Raw genomic sequence first — 18,559 nt, forward strand, 5'->3', positions numbered from 1 at the left:
TTGCCGTTCCATCAGAATGTGTAACATTTATCTGTTGTGGACGCTGCTTTGTTTGGGCTCAGCCATTCCTGTCTCTTATTTTAGCATAAAGACACCATTTCTCGTCACCAGTACAGGATAGGAGTGGTCGGCGTTGTTCACGAGCCAATTGAATACGAGCAAGAGCAGAGATGCACACATGGCCACCAGCTCATTTTTATAATTTTGGCTCAGAGCATGCAGTACCCACTCACTTTTGATCTTACCCCATTGCATGGAAATGTCACACGGTGTTGGAGTGATGACAGTTCAACCCCATTTGCCAGTTCTCGAGTACACGACGTGGATCATTTTGGATTAAAGCGTTTAAACGATTTTCATCAAACCCTGAAGGTCTTCTGAATGTGGAGAGTCACTAATGTAAAACGATCCTCCCTAAATCAAGAAAAACATTTTCTTGCAATGCTCTGTTCAGTGGCAATATCCCCATACATGGTGCAAATGTTTCTGGCTGCCTCCACAGCTGTCTCTTCTATAGAACTCACACAGAAGAATATGTCGGAAATGTTCCGATTTCTTCACTTGGCACCCTATTTTCTAGCGTCCGCAGCTCAACGCACTATCTCCAACTGACAAAATTACAATATGTAAACTCAAATAGCAACAGTGAACTACAAATAATATATGACAGTCGATAAATAAACCCACAGCAGCGGAGTACTAACATGCAAAACAAAAACGCCACGAACTTATGCACCAACCCAATAATATTGCCAATGTATGAAAGCGCAACAAAAACTGAGGTAAGTTGTATCAGTGCCAAAGAAGCCAGCTTAACTTTACTTTAAATGCAAAAGACTATGCGGAAGTGTTTGCCAGCAGAGACAAAAATTTAATTTTAAATGGCGTTACCATGAAGCTAAATTAGATGATAATCTACAGGTACCGAAGCGAAACTTAAGCTGTTGTTACAATTTGAAAAGAAGTTCTGTAAATGTGTTACTGCTGCAATTCATAAAATACTGCATTTCTGTTATGGACTCAAAAAGAGCTTAAAGTAGGGTGAAAATATCAAAAATCTGTATAAAGTAAAAATAAATACATGCTGATGAACCGAAATATTATTACTACCTGCTAACATGTTCGCTCACCTTCGGAATGGCTGCTTGAAACATGCACTGCATAAAGACACAATCCAGTGAGAGCAATATCATGTTTTGGGGAACGTTCACCTGGGCTTCCATGGGGCCAGTAGTGGTAATCGAAAACATCATGGGAGCTGTGGACTACGTGAACATCACTGCGGACCACTTGCGTCCCTGCGTGCGTGATATCTTGCCCGCAGGCGATGTCTTCTGCCAACAGGAAAAGTGTCAGTGGCCAGAATCGTGCTACAGTGGTTTGAGGAACATGATAGCGAACTCACGTTGGTGTCTCGTCCACAAAATTCATCTGATACTGGATTCTATGGAAGACGTAGGACGCTATGAGCACCAGCTCGGCGCACACAAACCAGTGGCCATAATTTACGGGAAATGCGTGATCTGTGCATAGACTCCTGGTCACACATACCTACCCGAAACTTACCAAGGACTTGTCGAATCCATGCAATGCAGAATCCCTTCCGTATTACGCTCCAAAGGTGGACCAGCACGCTATTAAGGTATGTGCGATGGAAACGGATTTGTTCCCTTTCGCTCTTGCAGTTACTTTCAGTTACACTTTCTTGGGCCCATGTCCGCGATATAGAATTAACAATTTCCTTTACCGTCATCTACTCTCAGCCCTGTTATCACTTTTGTCACAGAAAATCCGAGACCCTTGTGCACAACTAGATCTAGACATTTTCTAGCAGTAATAGCAAACTCTTCTTTACTCACGATCAAGCTGAACGAATGAATTTGGAATTCAAAAGGCACTTGGATAAGGTTCCAAGGGACAGAATTCATGTAACTGTTTTGCGTTTCATTCTGCGGTTACCTCACCTTCAGTAAGTTTCTGAGGTTGGCTAATCGGCCTGATGTGAAAGTGTGCCATTTGGACCGTTCGCGACACACCTGGGAATCTGTTCTTCAACAATTTGGTCGGGGAAGACAGCAAGCTGACTCTCTGCAATGCCGATAAAAAGAACCCCTCAAGAACGTTGTTGAGTGGCACTGGGATATACGAGGGCGATTTCACAAGTGTGGTAAAAAAACAAGACAAAAATTTGTTCCGTCAACAACTCACATTAGTTCTCAACATGTCTCCTTTGAAGGATGTGCACTTGGTCCAGCGATCCTCCAGAGTTTTCATCCCATCGGATATATAGGTTCTGTCAAGCTCTGCAAAATACTCTTGGACTGCAACTATCACTTCCCCATCTGATGAAAATTTCTTCCCAGTAGGTCAAAGTCTCAAGTTAGGGAACGGGAAGAAGTCACTTGGGGCTAAGTTTGGTGAGTAGGGCGTATCAAAGCCCAATTCATGCACTTTCGTCATTGTTATCGCTAATGTGGGGTATGGTGTATTATTCTGTTGAAAGAGCACTTTTTTGTGTTCCAAGCTTGATTTTTTGTTTCAGGCGACACAGGTTTCCAAAGATTCAACAACGAGGCGTAATAGTGTGCAGTTATGGATCTTCCTTTTCGAAGTAATCTATGAGGATTATGCATTGTGAATCCCAAAAAGACTATGACGATCACCTTACCATCTGACAAAATAGTGTTGCATTTTTGGGTGCACTTTCACCAGCCTTTGTCCATTGTTTTGATTGCCGTTTTGACTCGAGTGTGTAATAATGGAATCAGGTTTCATCAACAGTAACAAATCGGCGCAAAACGTCTTGCGGATTGCGATTGAACATTGCCAGAAATTGCGTGGAAGTGTTGTGACGAACGCGCTTTTGGTCGACTGTGAGCAATCGCAGACACACACACAACCTCTTCATAGCCAGTTCTCCGTGCAGGATATAATGCGCCCGCTCAGTTGAGATGCCTACGGTCTCAGAAATTTTGCGAATTTTTATGCGGTCTCCTTGCATTACCACATCATGGATTTTGTCAATGGTTTCCTTTGTGGTGCCCTCAATCGGAAGGCTAGAGAGCGCTTCGTCTTCTGTGTTTGTTCGACTACGTTTAAATTTATTAATCCAAAAGTAAATCGTCTTCGGCGATGGTGCTGAGTCCCCGTGAACGTCATCCAGCTCTGTTTTGATTTGTGCAGCAATCCAACCCTTGAAATAAAATGTTTGATAACAGCACGAAATTCAGTTTTCTCCATTTTCAGTTGGACTCGACGCACTGACCAAATAAGACGGCCGTCAACAATGAACTATACGTTGTTCGTTATTGAAATTCCTCATACAATCCGTGGAACAATAAAGCCTACCAACCGTGAAGGCTCGACAAAAATGTTCCATTCTTTCGTGTAAATGTAACAGAATTATCAAACCACCCTCGTTATGTGTGCATACTGTGAGGTTGTTCTGTAAGTGATTCATTTTCCACTGTCATCGGCTATCAGATGTCACTCAGGAGGCCTGTATGTGCACGCTCTGTTTTGATTCAAAAAAATATTCTAATTTGTGTGAAATCTTATGGGACTTAACTGCTAAGGTCATCAGTACCTAAGCTTACACACTACTTAACCTAAATTATCCTAAGGACAAGCACACACACCCATGCCCGATGGAGGACTCGAACCTCCGCTGGGACTGTTTTGATTCTGTGGGCAGTAAATGTGTTGAATTTTTGTTTTGTTTTGTTTTCAGTTTTCGTTTTAGGATATAAGCACATGTCCCGCCGACACGTACATGCTCCTGCTGAACAAGTGGTTCAAAGGGCTCTGAGCACTATGGGACTTAGCTTCTGAGGTCATCAGTCCCCTAGAACTTAGAACTACTTCAACCTAACTAACCTAAGGACATCACACACATACATGCCCGAGGCAGGATTCGAACCTGCGATCGTAGCGGTCGCACTGTTCCAGACTGTACGCCTAGAACCGCTCGGCCACTTCGGCCGGCCCTGCTGAACAGCTCCAGCCATTTGAAGGGGGTCGCAATGTGGAAAGCTCGATGGATGTATTGCTGCATATGTTAGGCACAGTGTATCGGAGGTGTGCCGATGCTTTCAACAGTGTCTGTGGAACTTCCACACCTGCATACCAGGTTCTGGATGTCCGCGCAGTACAGACGCACTTCAAGATCGATGCATTGTGTGAGCAGTGGTGGCCGACGAGACATCATGCAGGGGCGAAGTCTCCGCACGTGTTGCAACTACTGTATCATCAGGGACCATTGGGAACCGTCTGCTAGCGGCTAGACTAAGAGCACATGTCGATCAGACTAGGCTACTGCTGACACCACGACACTGCCGATCATGGCTGCTACGGTGTCGACTAGTGTGTGGAATGGCGCTGTGTTGTCTTCGGTGATGAGAGCTACTGCCATTTCTTCGACAGGTAGGTGATGCGCTTTATCAGCAGGCCAGCACACGTCCACGTACGGCTGCTGCTACGCAACGCACTCTCCATAGTGTATAACAACGTTACTGGCCATCAAGATCATCAGATGTATCACCAACTGAACACGTATGGGACAAGCTGAGGGTGGACCCTATTCGTTCTCTAGATCCTGCAAGAGTGATTGTCGAATTGCAGCAAAAGACGCAAGATGCTTAGGACAGTCTCTCGCATGAGGCCATTCAGCACGTTTATGATCGTTTGCATGCGAGCGTACACGCCTGCGTTGCCGCCAGGGAGGCGGAGTGAGGGGGGAGTGGTATACTGTATACTGATGGGACTGTTTGAACACCCTTTACTGAGGCTTGCATGTTTCATTTGGTCTGAATTTCTTATCATATACTACAGTGAAGAACTACCAGTCACCTTTTCAATAAAGTAACCTTGTCCTTGAAGGTGTTGCGATTTTTGTTTTCGGCGGTGTATTTTATGTGCAGCCTTCTAGCCTTCACCTTTGGAAATTTACGAGCCATGTCCTTACTTGTAAAAGCTTCCACTTCATGGTAAACCCTAAAGTCTTATCGGAGCGCTCAGTTATAGGATGGAATAAGCTCAGCCGTTTGATAAGAACAGTGGATAAAAATTATTCGTCCCCAGAAGACACCAGGCTAATACCGTACAACACCACGTTTAGCCTTGTTACTGGTCTCAGTTCGGCAAGGAAGACAGGCGATAAGTTTCTTCAGATGTGCCACATCCAGCTGAATCCGATAACTGATTATTAGATTTCATAGACCTGGTTTCTAATGCACACATGTGCGGTGGCGCTCGTCCCTGAGGTAAGCCAGTTCGAATGCTGGTCGTGGATGAAATTTGTCGCTGCTAGATTTGGCCGGCAAAGTGAGAAGGGCTGTGGCCTAATGTTTATGATCACCCGATTTTGCTGCACCGTCCTGGATTAAATTCCAGACATCTCCACAGTGTCTCGTGAACTGACGACATTTGACTCTGTTGATGGTGATGAGAAGCATGGGAAAGTTAAAACCTGCCGGTCCCCCGTGGTGCTAATCGAGAGGAGTAGGGTATGTGCCGGCACCGCGTTTCACGCTCTCTCTCTCTCCCTCTCTCTCTCCCTCTATCTATCTATCTATCTATCTCTCTTTCTTCATCCAGCCCTATATTGTACAAGCACGCAACACAGTCAACCCCACGGCACAGATACACACGTGACACTATGTTACAGGTCGGAGGAAGGCAACAGCAAGCCACCTCCACTACGATATTGTCATGAGCAAGATTCCTGCGTCTGCTCCCCCTAAGAGTCTCGTAGAGGTACCAAATTGCGGGAATGTTGTAGTTACGTTTTATCCGCTGTTCCAAATAGTGCCAGACATTTGTTGTAGGACTAAGACTTACTGGGTCAGTGGAAGTACGATAGGTTTGCCTGAATGTTCGTCAAACCCGGAGCGTATGCTTGCCGCCCTGCGAACATGGCCATTGTCGTCTTGGAAAACGGGAGTGTCCACAGCATACTTATCACTAAGTTATAGAAGAAAGGGCATCATTTGGTCGCAGGGAATATTGAAATAAGCGTCCCAGTTCATTTTAACGGCAACCTGAGTGAGTGGGCCCAAATAATGGTATGAAAAACACAAAATCACCTCCAGTACACTTTTCACACATTTCCGACTAAAGGCCTCGTTGGGCCACTGATGCACTCAGCGTCTTGCATCATTGGAAAAGAGACAAAATAGCGACTCGTCCGACCACACTATACGTCTTAAGTCATATACAGCCCACATTCCGTATTGTTTGCCCCTTGAAGACATACTGCTGTGAGCAATGACTTTTGCGAGGTACCCGGCTAAAAATGTTCATTTCACTGTTTCTTATAACAAATAAGAAAACAGGAATGCAAATAAGCTATTATGAACAGCATAGTGAACCAATTATTGCAAGCAAGCTAGACACGAAAACTGGATCCACCACAATAGTTCAAGTTTATATGCATCCTAGTTGATGAAGAGTTTACAACAATAAAGAGAAAAGAAATTCTTCGGATCGTTGAGAGAAACTCAAATTAATTTGTGATAGGGGACTGAAATTCGATAGTAGGGAGAGGAAACTAAGAAAAAGTAATAGAAGAAGATGGACTGGGGGAAAGGAATGAAAAGGGAAGCTGCCTGGAGGAATGTTACACAGAGCACAATCACTGCTACCACTTAGTTTAATGATGATGAAAGTAGGTTGTATATGGGGAAGACACGTGGAGACACCGGAAACTTTCGGATAGATTACGTAATGGTAAGACAAAGGTTTAGAAACCAAGTTTTAAACTGCAAAACATTTCCAGGGTCACGTGTGGACTCTGAGAATAGTTGATTGGTTGTGTACTACATATTAAAACTGAATAATCTGCAGAAATGTAGAAAATTAAGGAAATGGGACCTGGGAAACTGAAAGAACCAGGGGTTGTTGAGAGTTCTATAGGGATCATTTGGCAACAATTAACTGAACCGAGATAAAGAAATACAATAGAAGATGAATGGGTAGCTTCGAGAGAAGAAATAGTGTGGCAGAAGAGGAGCAAATAGGCAAACAATCCTTGGATAACACAGGAGATACTAAAATTAACAGATAAAGGAGACAATATAAAAATGCAGCAAAAAGACTTTAGAAACCAAAAAAAAAAAAAAAAAAAAAAAAGAGATTGATAAGAAAGTGCAAAATGGCAAAGCAAGAAAGAATCGTATGGCTTGGAGACCCCGAGTGGTAGATTCAGCCGCCCGATCGGAAAGGACTTTCTTCCTCCGCGCTCAAGGGCCGCTTTGCTGGCGGTGCGTCAACACTGTCACATGTCCTCACGCCATGAGAGACGTGGACGAGGTTTGGAACTTAATCCACGAAATCGGTGCAAAGTCTGGTGATCAGGCACGACCTCTCCGCCCCTTGCCGGCCAAGTTTTTGGAAATTTGTGGTAAGTTTCTATGGGACCAAACTGCTGAGATCATCGGTCCCTGGGCCTACGCACTACTAAATCTATCTTGAACTAATTTATGCTAAGAACAACACACACAACCATGCCCGAGGGAGGACTCGAACCTCGATGGGGTAGGGGGGAGCCGCGCGAACCGTGCAAGGTGCCCCAAGACGGCGCGGCAGCAGCCAAATACTGGCGGAGAAAATTTCTTCCGCCACCAGGATTCTAACCGGCTTCCTCCGAGCTGAGCGCCACTTCACGGGCTTATGTTAGTGACCTCAATACGGTGGCGGAGGGGGACAGTGAAGCAACAACGGAATTGCTAATTAGCATGATATTTGAGCGCACTATCTGCGACTGACAATACTCGTTTCTTTGTTTCAGTGGACTTTGGTATTATTTGGGGGACACAATGGATGGATAACCAATATGAGAAACGGGTGCCTAATAATAGGTAGCAAGTCAACACTCGTATTCGCAGAGGCGCTGTGATATTTTGACTACTTCAGAAACAAAATATTGCGTTGGCTTGGTTCGCTGGCCAAACTTCCTGGACACATATCTCGCATACGAAAGAAGGAAATACGTTATATGGACATGAATCGGAAACGCTTCATGTCCATCTCAAAACTCATTCTGCACAACTTTTAATAGCGCATTAATTGTAGGAAGCACGCAGTAATAGAACAGGCTAACATAATCTACCACCATCCCTATCTCCATATATATAAAGGGAATGTCTTAACTGACTGACTCTTCATCACCCAGCCCAAACTGCGAAGGTTAGAAATTTGAAATCTGAATAGATCGTTCATCTTATACTGTAAAAGTCGTTTGACATTACACCTCTAAGGGGGTGAAGTAGAGCATGAAAAGTTTCTCGAAAATATGTCACTATTAAGGCAGTTGGGAAGAGAGAACTACTAAAATTGGTATTTGGTTTCTCAGTCGGAAGTAAAAAGTACGCGTTTCAGCGTTTTTGAAAATTCAACCATTAAGAGGGTAAAATATCCACTAAGAGGGTAAAATATTGGATGGAATTATTTTTGAAAATAAATCATTATTGAAATACTACTGATTCATTTTGAAAGTACTTCTATGAAAATTGGTATTTGATCTTTCGATTAGAAATAAAAAAATAGCCTGTTTTTGGAAATTCAACCCAGAAGAGGGTGAAATAGCGGATGAAATGTTTCATGGAAATATTTCATTATGAAAGCATTTTTAACGCTAAATCTATGAAAATTTGAAATTGGCTCCTCAGTCAGAAATAAAAATCATGTTTTAGTGATTTTAGAAATTCAAACCATGATGGGGTGAAATAGGGCCTGAGTGATTCACTGACTCATCATCGCTCACCCCAAACTGCTATTGACAGAAATTTAAAATTTGGAGAGAATGTTGATCTTATAATGTAGGCATGGTTTATTAAGGAATTGTTCGAAATTACGCCACTAAGGAAGTGAAGACGGGGATTAAAATTTTTTTGAAAATATGTAGCTATTAAGGCAATTTTGAAGCTAGAACTAAGAAAATTGTTATTTGGTTTCTCGTTCATAAATTTTAAAAAAACTGTGTGGTTCACCATTTTTTGAAATTCAGCCAGTAAGGGGGTAAAATATTGGGTCAATTTTAAAAAAAAAAATTATATTGCAGTACAACTAAAGCATTTTTAAAGCTACATGTATGAAAACTGGTATTTGACTTCTCGGCTGGAAATAAAAATATACATGTTTAAGTGTTTTTGAAAATATTTAGATATATTAAAACATTGTTAAAGCTAAATCAACGAAAACTGGCCTTTGCCTACTAAAGAAATATGTGTTCAGGGACGGAGGAAGTTTCTGTGTGTATATATCTCCACACGCACTCAAAAGGCAGGTTTAATAAAGACCTCCGATTCCAGCTACCCTGATCGCTTTTTATTCTGAATCACATTCAGAAAAGTCCATGCTTTACGACCTTAATTAGCGTGAAAGTATAGATGTTGCATTTGTGAGCAACATAAAAATTCGGTAAAAGAAAAACAAAAACAAACGAAAATCTGTGCAGACGGTACAGTCTACATGAGTGAAGCAGTGGGCGCTAAGGTATTCTACCTATAATAAACACTTCGATGTTTAAAACAGCCAACCGAAAATTGTACTGCTAGTTGCAGTTTACTCGCTGTGTCTGCAATGTATTTCTTGAACCACATACACATTTCAGTGTTACAATGGCAAATGTTTCCCTATCCATTTGTACAACCCTTTCCTTTAAACATAACAATATGAAACTGAGCGCTTACACAGTGATTCACACAATAGTCCTCGGGTTTGAATTTTAAAGAATCAGACACTACAGATTTTATTGACGAAGTGTATTTCACAGGAAATTCATCCAGCATACTCGTAACACAGACCAACGATTCGCAAAATACAGACAGAACTCAAACAGGACCCAAGCCCCCTGCGTTGCGTATCATTCTATGAACTTTTAACACTCAAATTAGTACAGTACTTTATTATGAAATTCATTAAATTTACTCTAACACGTTATAGTAATTTTACAAATTTCTTACTATGAAAAATTACTCAATACTTTTCTTTATATCGATTAATATTGCAACTTTTTTAAAAAATATCGATTTCTTGATCATAAATCTGTTATTCACATTGGTCAAGATGAGGCCTTTTTTCTTACATTTTTGCTCTGAAACCAGATGGCAGTTATAAGTGTCGAGCGGCACAAAAAGGAATCAGTGGTTGAGAAGGGAGTGAGACAGGGTTGTAGTCTATCCCGGATGGTATTCAGTCTGTATATTGAGCAAGCAGTTACAAAGGAAACTAAAGAAAAATTTGGAGTAGGAATTGAAGTCCAAGGAGAAAAAATAAGAACTTTGATGTTTTGCTGTCAGATACAGCAAAGGACTTGGAAGAGCTGTTGAACGGAATGGACAGTGTCTTGAAAGAAGTGTATAAGATGAAACAACAAAAGCAAAACGAGGATAATGGAATGCAGTGAAATTAAATCAGGTGATCTTGATAGAATTATATTAGGAAACGAGACACTTGAAGTAGTAGATAAGTTTTGCTATTTGGGAAGTAAAATGACTGATGATAGTCGAAGTAGGGAGGATATAAAATGTAGATTGGCAATGCCAAGAAAAGCGTTTCCGACGAAGAGAAATTTGTTAACATCGAGTATAGATTTCAGTGTCAGAAAGTCCTTTCCGAAAGTATTTGTATTGAGTGTAGCAATACATGGAAGTGAAACATGGACAATAAACAGTTTAGACAGGAAGAGAATAGAAGCGTTAAAAATGTGGTGCTACAAAAGAATGCTAAAGATTAGGTGGGTTGATAAAGTAACTGATGAGGATGTATTGAACAGAACTGGGGTGAAGAGAAATTTGTGGCACAACCTGACTAGAAGAAGGGCTCGGTTGGTAGGACACATTCTCAGGTGTCATTTAGTACTGGAGGGAAGCATGGGGGATAAAAACCGTAGAGGGAGGCCAAGAGATGAATACAGTAATCAGATTCAGAAGGGTGTAGGTTGGAGTAGTTACTCGGAGATGAAGAGACTTGCACAAGATTGAGTAGCGCGGAAAGCTGCATGGAACCAGTCTTTGAACTGAAGACTACAACAGCAACATTGGGATTTAATACTTACCCACATTTACAAAACATTAATCTGGTAGATTTTCTCACGTATAAATTTGTTTTACTAAATAGTGTGTTCATGCATAAAGCATACACAATTTCTCCACTTTAAACCACGGATGGTCGACTCGCAAGCCTAATCCGACGCACCACTGGTTTCAATCGGATCCGCAGAAGAAATTCGTAGGCGAGAGAGAGAGAGAGAGAGAGAGAGAGAGAGAGGCGCTCGCATTGTATTCCGTCCGGGAAGCATTTTCGGATACTCGTCTTTCTGTTGTTCGCATTTTTCCGATTTGGTTTCCGTATAAAACATGTACATCTACAAGGATACTCTGCAAATCACACTTAGTACTTGGCAGAGGGTTCATCGAACCACCTTCACAATAATTCGCTATTATTCGAACAGCGCGCGGATAAACGAACACCTGTATCTTTCCGTGCGAGCTCTGATTTCCCTTATCTTATTCTGATGATTGTTCCTCTCTATGTAGGTCGGCGTCAACAAAATATTTTCGCATTCGGAGGAGAAACTTGGTGATTGAAATTTCGTGAGTAGATTCCGCCGCTACTAAAAACGCCTTTGTTTTAATGATGTCCACCCCAAATGCCCTATCATGTCTGTGACACTCTCTCTCCTATTTCTGGATAATACAAAGCGTGCTGCTCCTCTTTGAACTCTCTCGATGTATTCCGTTAATTCTATCTGGTAAGGATCCCAGACCGTGCAGCAGTACTCCAAAAGAGGACGAACTAGCATAGTGTAGGCGGTCTCTTTAGTAGATCTTTCTAAGTGTTCTGCCAATAAAACGCAGTCTTTGGTTTGCCTTCCCCAAAACATTTTCTATATTTTCCTTCCAATGTAAGTTGTTGGTAAATGTAATTCGTAGGTATTTAGTTAAATTTACGGCCTTTAGACGTGACTGATTTATCGTGTAAACCAAGTTTAACGGATTCCTTTTAGCACTCGTATGGATGACATCACACTTTTAGTTATTTGCCAATTTTCGAACCATACAGATATCTTTTCTAAATCGTTTTGCAATTTGTTTTGATCTTCTGATGACTGTACTAGTCGATAAACGACAGTGTCATCTGCAAACAATCTAAGACAGCTACCCAGATTGTCTCCCAAATCATTAACATAGAAAAGGAACAGCAAAGGGCCTATAACACTACCTTGGGGAACATCAGAAATCAGTTCTGTTTTACACGATGACTTTCCGTCAGTTACTACGAACTGTGACCTCTCTGACAGGAAATCACGAATCCAGTCACACAACTGAGACAATATTGCATACCCACGCAATTTCACTACAAGCCGCTTGTGTGGTGCAGTGTCAAAAGCTTTCTGGAAATATAGAAATACGGAATCAGTTTGAAATCTGTTGTCGGTAGCGCTCAGCACTTCGTGTGAGTAAATGTTCAAATGTGTGTGAAAACTTACGGGACTTAACCGCTAAGGTCATCAGTCCCTAAGCTTACACACTACTTAACCTAAATTATCCTAAGGACAAACACACACACCCATGCTCGAGGGAGGATTCAAACCTCCGCCGGGACCAGCCGCACAGTCCGTGTGAGTAAATAGTAATAGTGTTTCACAAGAACGATATTTTCTAAATCCGTGTTTGCAGTGTGCCAATATACCGCTCTCTTGGAGGTAACTTATAATGTTCGAACACAACATATGTTCCAAAATCCTACTGCATATTGATAATGATATGGGCCTGTAATGTAGCGGATTAGTCCTACCACTGTTCTTGATTATTGGTGTGACCTTTGCAACCTTCCAGTCTGTGGGTACGGATCTTTCGTCTAACGAGCGATTATATATGATTGTTAAATATGAAGCTATTGTATCAGCATATTCTTAAACGAACCTAATTGGTGCACAGTCTGGACGGGAAGACTTGCATCTATTAAGTGATTTAAGTTGTTTACTACTCTGAGGATATATACTTCTAAGTTACTCATGCTGGCAGCTGTTCTTGATTCGAATTCTGGAATATTTACTTCGTCTTCTTTAGTGAATGAATTTCGGAAGGCTGTGTCTAGTAACTCTCCTCTAGCAACAGTGCCGTCGATGGTATTTCCATTGCTATCGCGCGGAGAAAACATCGATTGTGTCTTGCCGGTAGCATACTTTACATACGGCCGGGATATGCTAAGTTCGAGCGATTTAGACTTTTAAACTTTTTAATATGAACACAAATGATGGCTTAATGTATTTTGAGTTACAGAATCAACACATTCCTATCCAAACAGTCACCAAAAGTACTTTTGGACTTATTTTTTTAAAAAAATGCTCGCTAGTAGTGTTTGTGGATATTAACACAATAAATTTCAAACACACTATTTCCCTGCCTGACGCCAAGGGTCGCAAAGTTATCCTTAACTGTTTGTCGACTGGGATTGTCTGTCTCATTTCCGTATTTTATTTTTTTAAATAATTCCTATTGTCAGTAAATATTTCTTGTCCATTGTGGAAGTATTAGAACTCTGCAGCCGTTGAAACAGGAGATAACTTATCGGCGTTCCTCGCACCCGTCCATCTGACAGTTTGAAAAGCAGCGTCCCGCTGTCCAGCGCTATCTGTCGGCGGGTTTTTGAACTGGTTTTCGGTTTCAATAAAACCCCATGTTATATCAGACGTGTGTGTAAAATTTTACCTCTCTAAATGTAGACTGGCAATGGCAAGGAAAGCGTTTCTGAAGAAGAGAAATTTGTTAACATCGAATATAGATTCAAGTGCCAGGAAGTCGTTTCTGAAAGTATTTGTGTGGAGTGTAGCCATGTATGGAAGTGAAACATGGACGATAAATAGTTTAGGCAAGAAGAGAATAGAAGCTTTCGAAATGTGGTGCTACAGAAGAATGCTGAAGATTAGATGGGTAGATCACATAACTAACGAGGAGATATTGAATAGAATTGGGGAGAAGAGGAGTTTGTGGCACAACTTGACTAAAAGAAGGGATCGGTTGGTAGGACATGTTCTGAGGCATCAAGGGATCACCAATTTAGTACTGGAGGGCAGCATGGAGGTTAAAAATCGTAGAGGGAGACCAAGAGATGAATACACTAAGCAGATTCAGAAGGATGTAGGCTACAGTAGGTACTGGGAGATGAAGAGGCTTGCACAGGATAGAGTAGCATGGAGAGCTGCATCAAACCAGTCTCAGGACTGAAGACCACAACAACAACCACAACAACAACGTACGATGTTCCGTGAATTAGTGCACATACTAACGGACTTCCTGGTCACCCTATACTTCTCGCACCTCGTCACGTGCTGCTATATCTCGGTTCCTCAGTGTGTTTTCTACTTCAGTATGTCAAGAATGTGCCGCGGAAGTCGGGCACTTCGGATATTTGGTCGCAGTTTGACAGCTAGTGCGATCGCCTGACACTTACAGGAAGTTCCGACAGCAAATGTCTTGACGAATATGTTGGACTTATCCTTCTTGGTATTGAAGTTGTTCTTGGATGGTAAAGAGCAGTTTCCGTGATATTTAATAGAAAGAAAATAAAGAACTCGCTGATGACGTTGCGACTTTAGCGAAACGTGTCTGGTTAGAAAAGATGAAATAATCGTGTTTTCCTAGGGAGGGACTAACCAAAAGCAAATTTGTCTGTTGGATTTAATTGACTTTCCGTATTTCCCCATTGTCATTCATTACACTGACGTTGTCGTTTTGTTCCTCCTCACTGTGACACAGCAATAATACTTCAGATCCGTCCTCATAGTATAAACTGAGAGTATCTCTTGCTCTGACTGATGGCTTATAAATGGATGTTAAGAATATAACAGCATGTATAACGTTGCACAGGAGCACATCGTGACGAGATCATTTTTCCTGATGGTTACTCGCCATGCAGGCACTGTGTCATCAAGAAGCTTTCCTCCCATTTATAAATGGTGTCCCATGAGGAATGGTCAGTATTCAGGGATATGACAGGAACGACGATAAAACGCGAAAAATCAGATGGGCTCTAAAATGCGTAGCTACGAGCACTTGTTCAGTGGAAAAGAAGTGTTTCATAGTAGCGAAAAACAAGAAGTGTTCATAGCTCTTGAGGTATGCACTTTAGAGCCTATGTTTACTAGATATTTTTTCCTTGTTTTAGTCCATATTACCTCCTCCCAAAATATGGAAAGCAAAAAGAGCTTGCAGTAGAAGAGATCTGTTTCACAGTATCGCAGATGAAGAAGTTGTCATAGCTCTTAAGGTAAGCATTTTAGAGCCTCTGTTTGTTAGACTTTTTGCTTCGATCGTTCCCGTCATGTAGTTGAATACTGATCATTCCTCCTGGGACGCCCTGTGCAAATATAAACACGAATAAAATGTGCAAAGATTCAATAAAACTGCTGCGTTCCACTGTGTTACAGTATATTCGTGAACATGTAAAAACTGGAAACAATTAAGTATGCATGTTAACGGAACATATCTGAACAGCCATCATTTTGCTAATAAACATTGTAATGATTGCCTTCGATGCATACAAATTTCAACAACGACTGCAAAAAGTTTGAAAGTAGATCTCAAAATTAGTTGTGATAAGACTGAAATTGTGTACTGCAATAAGACGAAAATAAAATAGTACAAATCAACAATGAAGACCCAGTTGATGAGTTTTTCTATTTACGGCAGCTGAAAACGACGTGATGGACGAAAAAAACAAAACAAAAGAATAAAAAGGTGCTAGAGTGCTTTTGTTAAACTAATTTGGGTTTTCAAAATTAAATTTCAGATATGCAGGCAGTGTGTATTACCAATTTTGACTTACGGCAGTAAAACACAGAATTTAAGTGCGAAAACTAAGAGCTCTGGTCAGCTAACAATTCAAAGATGCAGAAATTACTGAGAAAGGCAGGAAAGCATATAAACGGATCAGGGAAGTAATTGGAGTGGAAGACATAATGACTGCAATGAGCAGGAAATAGAGGTGGGCAGGACATGTAGCCAGGTGAGAGGATATTGGATGGATCAAGGGAGTTATTTGCTGGATTCCAAGAGACAATGAGAGGTGGGAGCGACGATCTAATGCAAGGTACGAAGGTGATAGACAGTGGCAATGTGAATGCGTATGTCTGAAAATCGTAATGTACGTAGGCGTCTGGAGGACACCATTATTCAGCAGCGGATGTCAAGTGGCTGATGATGATGATGGCCTGTGACTCATCGGAGACACACCACAAAGGGTCAATCGCTTAGAGAAACTTTCACCAATAATGCTTCCTATAGGAGGCAGTACTGGTAAAAACTAGAAGAAAAATTGCTATAATGATGTGTCCGGAATACTTGTTGAGATATGGGTAGTTGAAGATCTGCAGTTTGCAGCGGCGTGAATTTTGTTTACAGATGAGGCAGGATTCACTAGAGGTGGCGTAGTAAATAATCACAATACCCACATATGGGCAGATGAAAATCTTCTAGCTGTCTTGGAGGGGAGGCATCGAGATGACTTTAGTATCGATGTATGGGCAGGATTTGTCAGCGACAGTCTCATAGGGCCATACTCTTTACCAGACAGATTAACAGATGCTGTGTATCACCGATTTCTGCGCGTTGATTTACCACCTATTTTGAAAAATGCTACTCTTACAGAAAGACAACGACTGTGGTTTAAGCACGACCGAGCTTCACAACATTTTTTAGAGATCGTTCGGTAGTACCTCACCGCAATATTTCATGGACGATGGATTGGTCGAAGAGCAATGGCCTCCCCGTTTACCGGAACGGAATCGATTGGACTTCTGACTGCGGGGAGATTTAAAGGCATTGGTGTATTGCCAACCCATCGCCAATGAGCAGACGTTATAGGAGCGTGTGACCAATAGATGCGAGGCAATGCGAATGGAGCCAGTGCTTGATTCACTGCGAAGAAGGGCCGAAGGATGTGGTAGATTGATTGAAATCCACACACGCACAGCTTCTGCTATTTTCTGTCTCTGATACACTGAAAATGGTTTTGGTACCGTGAAACACGAATTTTTAAACCTTCAGCATCCAATTCCATAACAGAGCTGCCATACAGTCCACTAAGGAAGTTTACTACACTTCGGTGCATTCAAAACCTTGAGAAAGAAGCAATTTCTTGGAGAGTTGGAGGAAGAGCCGGTATGTGTGAGTCCACGACGTTAATTGCGATTTTTTAAACGTTTCCGCACCGTGTTTCGAGTCGTCTGAGTAGTACGAGCGACAATGTGCGTGAGTGCGTTACCGTGAATGAAGACAATTCCACGTCGCAGATTTCCACATTGTAGATTCTGGGTGACACGTCTCTGTTTCAAGGGTGCTTGAATACAAATCCTAGGCCAACGGCCTTGCCGCAGTGGTAACACCGGTTCCCGTCAGATAACCGAAGTTAAGCGTTGTCGGGCTGGGCTAGCACTTGGATGGGTGACCATCCGGTGTGCCGAGCGCTGTTGGCATGTGGGGTGCACTCAGCCCGTGTGAGGCAAAATGAGGAGGTACTTGATTGAGATATAGCGACTCCGGTCTCGGCAACTGACATACGACCGGGAGAGTCGTGTGATGATCACACGCCCCTCCACATCCGCATCCAGTGACGCCTATGGTCTGAGGATGACACGGCGGCCGGTCGGTATCGATGGGCCTTCATCGCTTGTTCGGGAGGAGTTTAGTTTTTAGTTTTGAATAAACACCCTAAATTTTATTCCTCTTCTGACACCATGAAATTCGTCAAGGACACAACTTTTTGGTTTCTAAACGGAGTCGACTTGATTGTTGCAATGCGGTTTATTTGAACTTATCCGAGTACAGTTGGTTGGAATGACTCCAAATGATGTGTTACTGTTTGTATGCCACGCTGACGTAAAGAAACAAGTGTATTTTTGCAGTAGGAGTTTTTGTTTTAAGTCGTTGTCACACAAAGAAAAGCAACAACAGTGTGAGGAATCCTGGCTTCTCGCACAAGTAGAGTACGCAATGATCTGTAGATATCAACTCTCCAGAGCCATCTGATTATTACAGGGAGTCATATTTTGTTGATAATGTACCCATAATTTTGACTAGCGTGTCGTTTAACTGCTACTCGTGTGAGACCAGATAATGATGGTCAGTGATGTATTACAGTAAGATTTGAGTCAACCAGTCTATCGTAATTATTAATACTGATTTAATCACGACGCATCAGGTTTAAGTCTTTGGCTGGCTACAAAGGATACATTGTGTCGTATACGATGAATGGGTCGTATGTTTCTCCACTCCTTTCTCGAGTCTTTCCAATGGTGGTCCGAATCCAGATCTCTGTGTTTCGAGGGCACTGTCGAATAGAGCAGTGATAGATGACATGTTGATGGAGAGAGGACAAGTTCTCGATGCGTCAGCATAAGCTGTGCAACGTTCGTGATGGACACAGTTTGAATCACGCCCATCTGACTGACGACGTTTCGGTATATTTCCCTTGTCCAGAAGCGCAGTGAATTGTATGAGTCGTGCGGCCTCGGCAGGCGCGAGGCCATTGATTTTAAAACAGGTGCGATATACCG

The 18,559-nt window shown here is 42.1% G+C and overlaps 1 pseudogene; it reads left to right on the plus strand.

Moving 5' to 3' along the window:
- The first annotated feature begins 17,361 nt into the window (after nucleotides 1-17,361).
- Nucleotides 17,362-17,479, plus strand: LOC124557116 (annotated as a pseudogene).
- The last annotated feature ends 1,080 nt before the right edge of the window (nucleotides 17,480-18,559 follow it).

Source organism: Schistocerca americana, chromosome 1 (genome assembly GCF_021461395.2).
Source record: "Schistocerca americana isolate TAMUIC-IGC-003095 chromosome 1, iqSchAmer2.1, whole genome shotgun sequence".
NCBI classification, from domain to species: domain Eukaryota; kingdom Metazoa; phylum Arthropoda; class Insecta; order Orthoptera; family Acrididae; genus Schistocerca; species Schistocerca americana.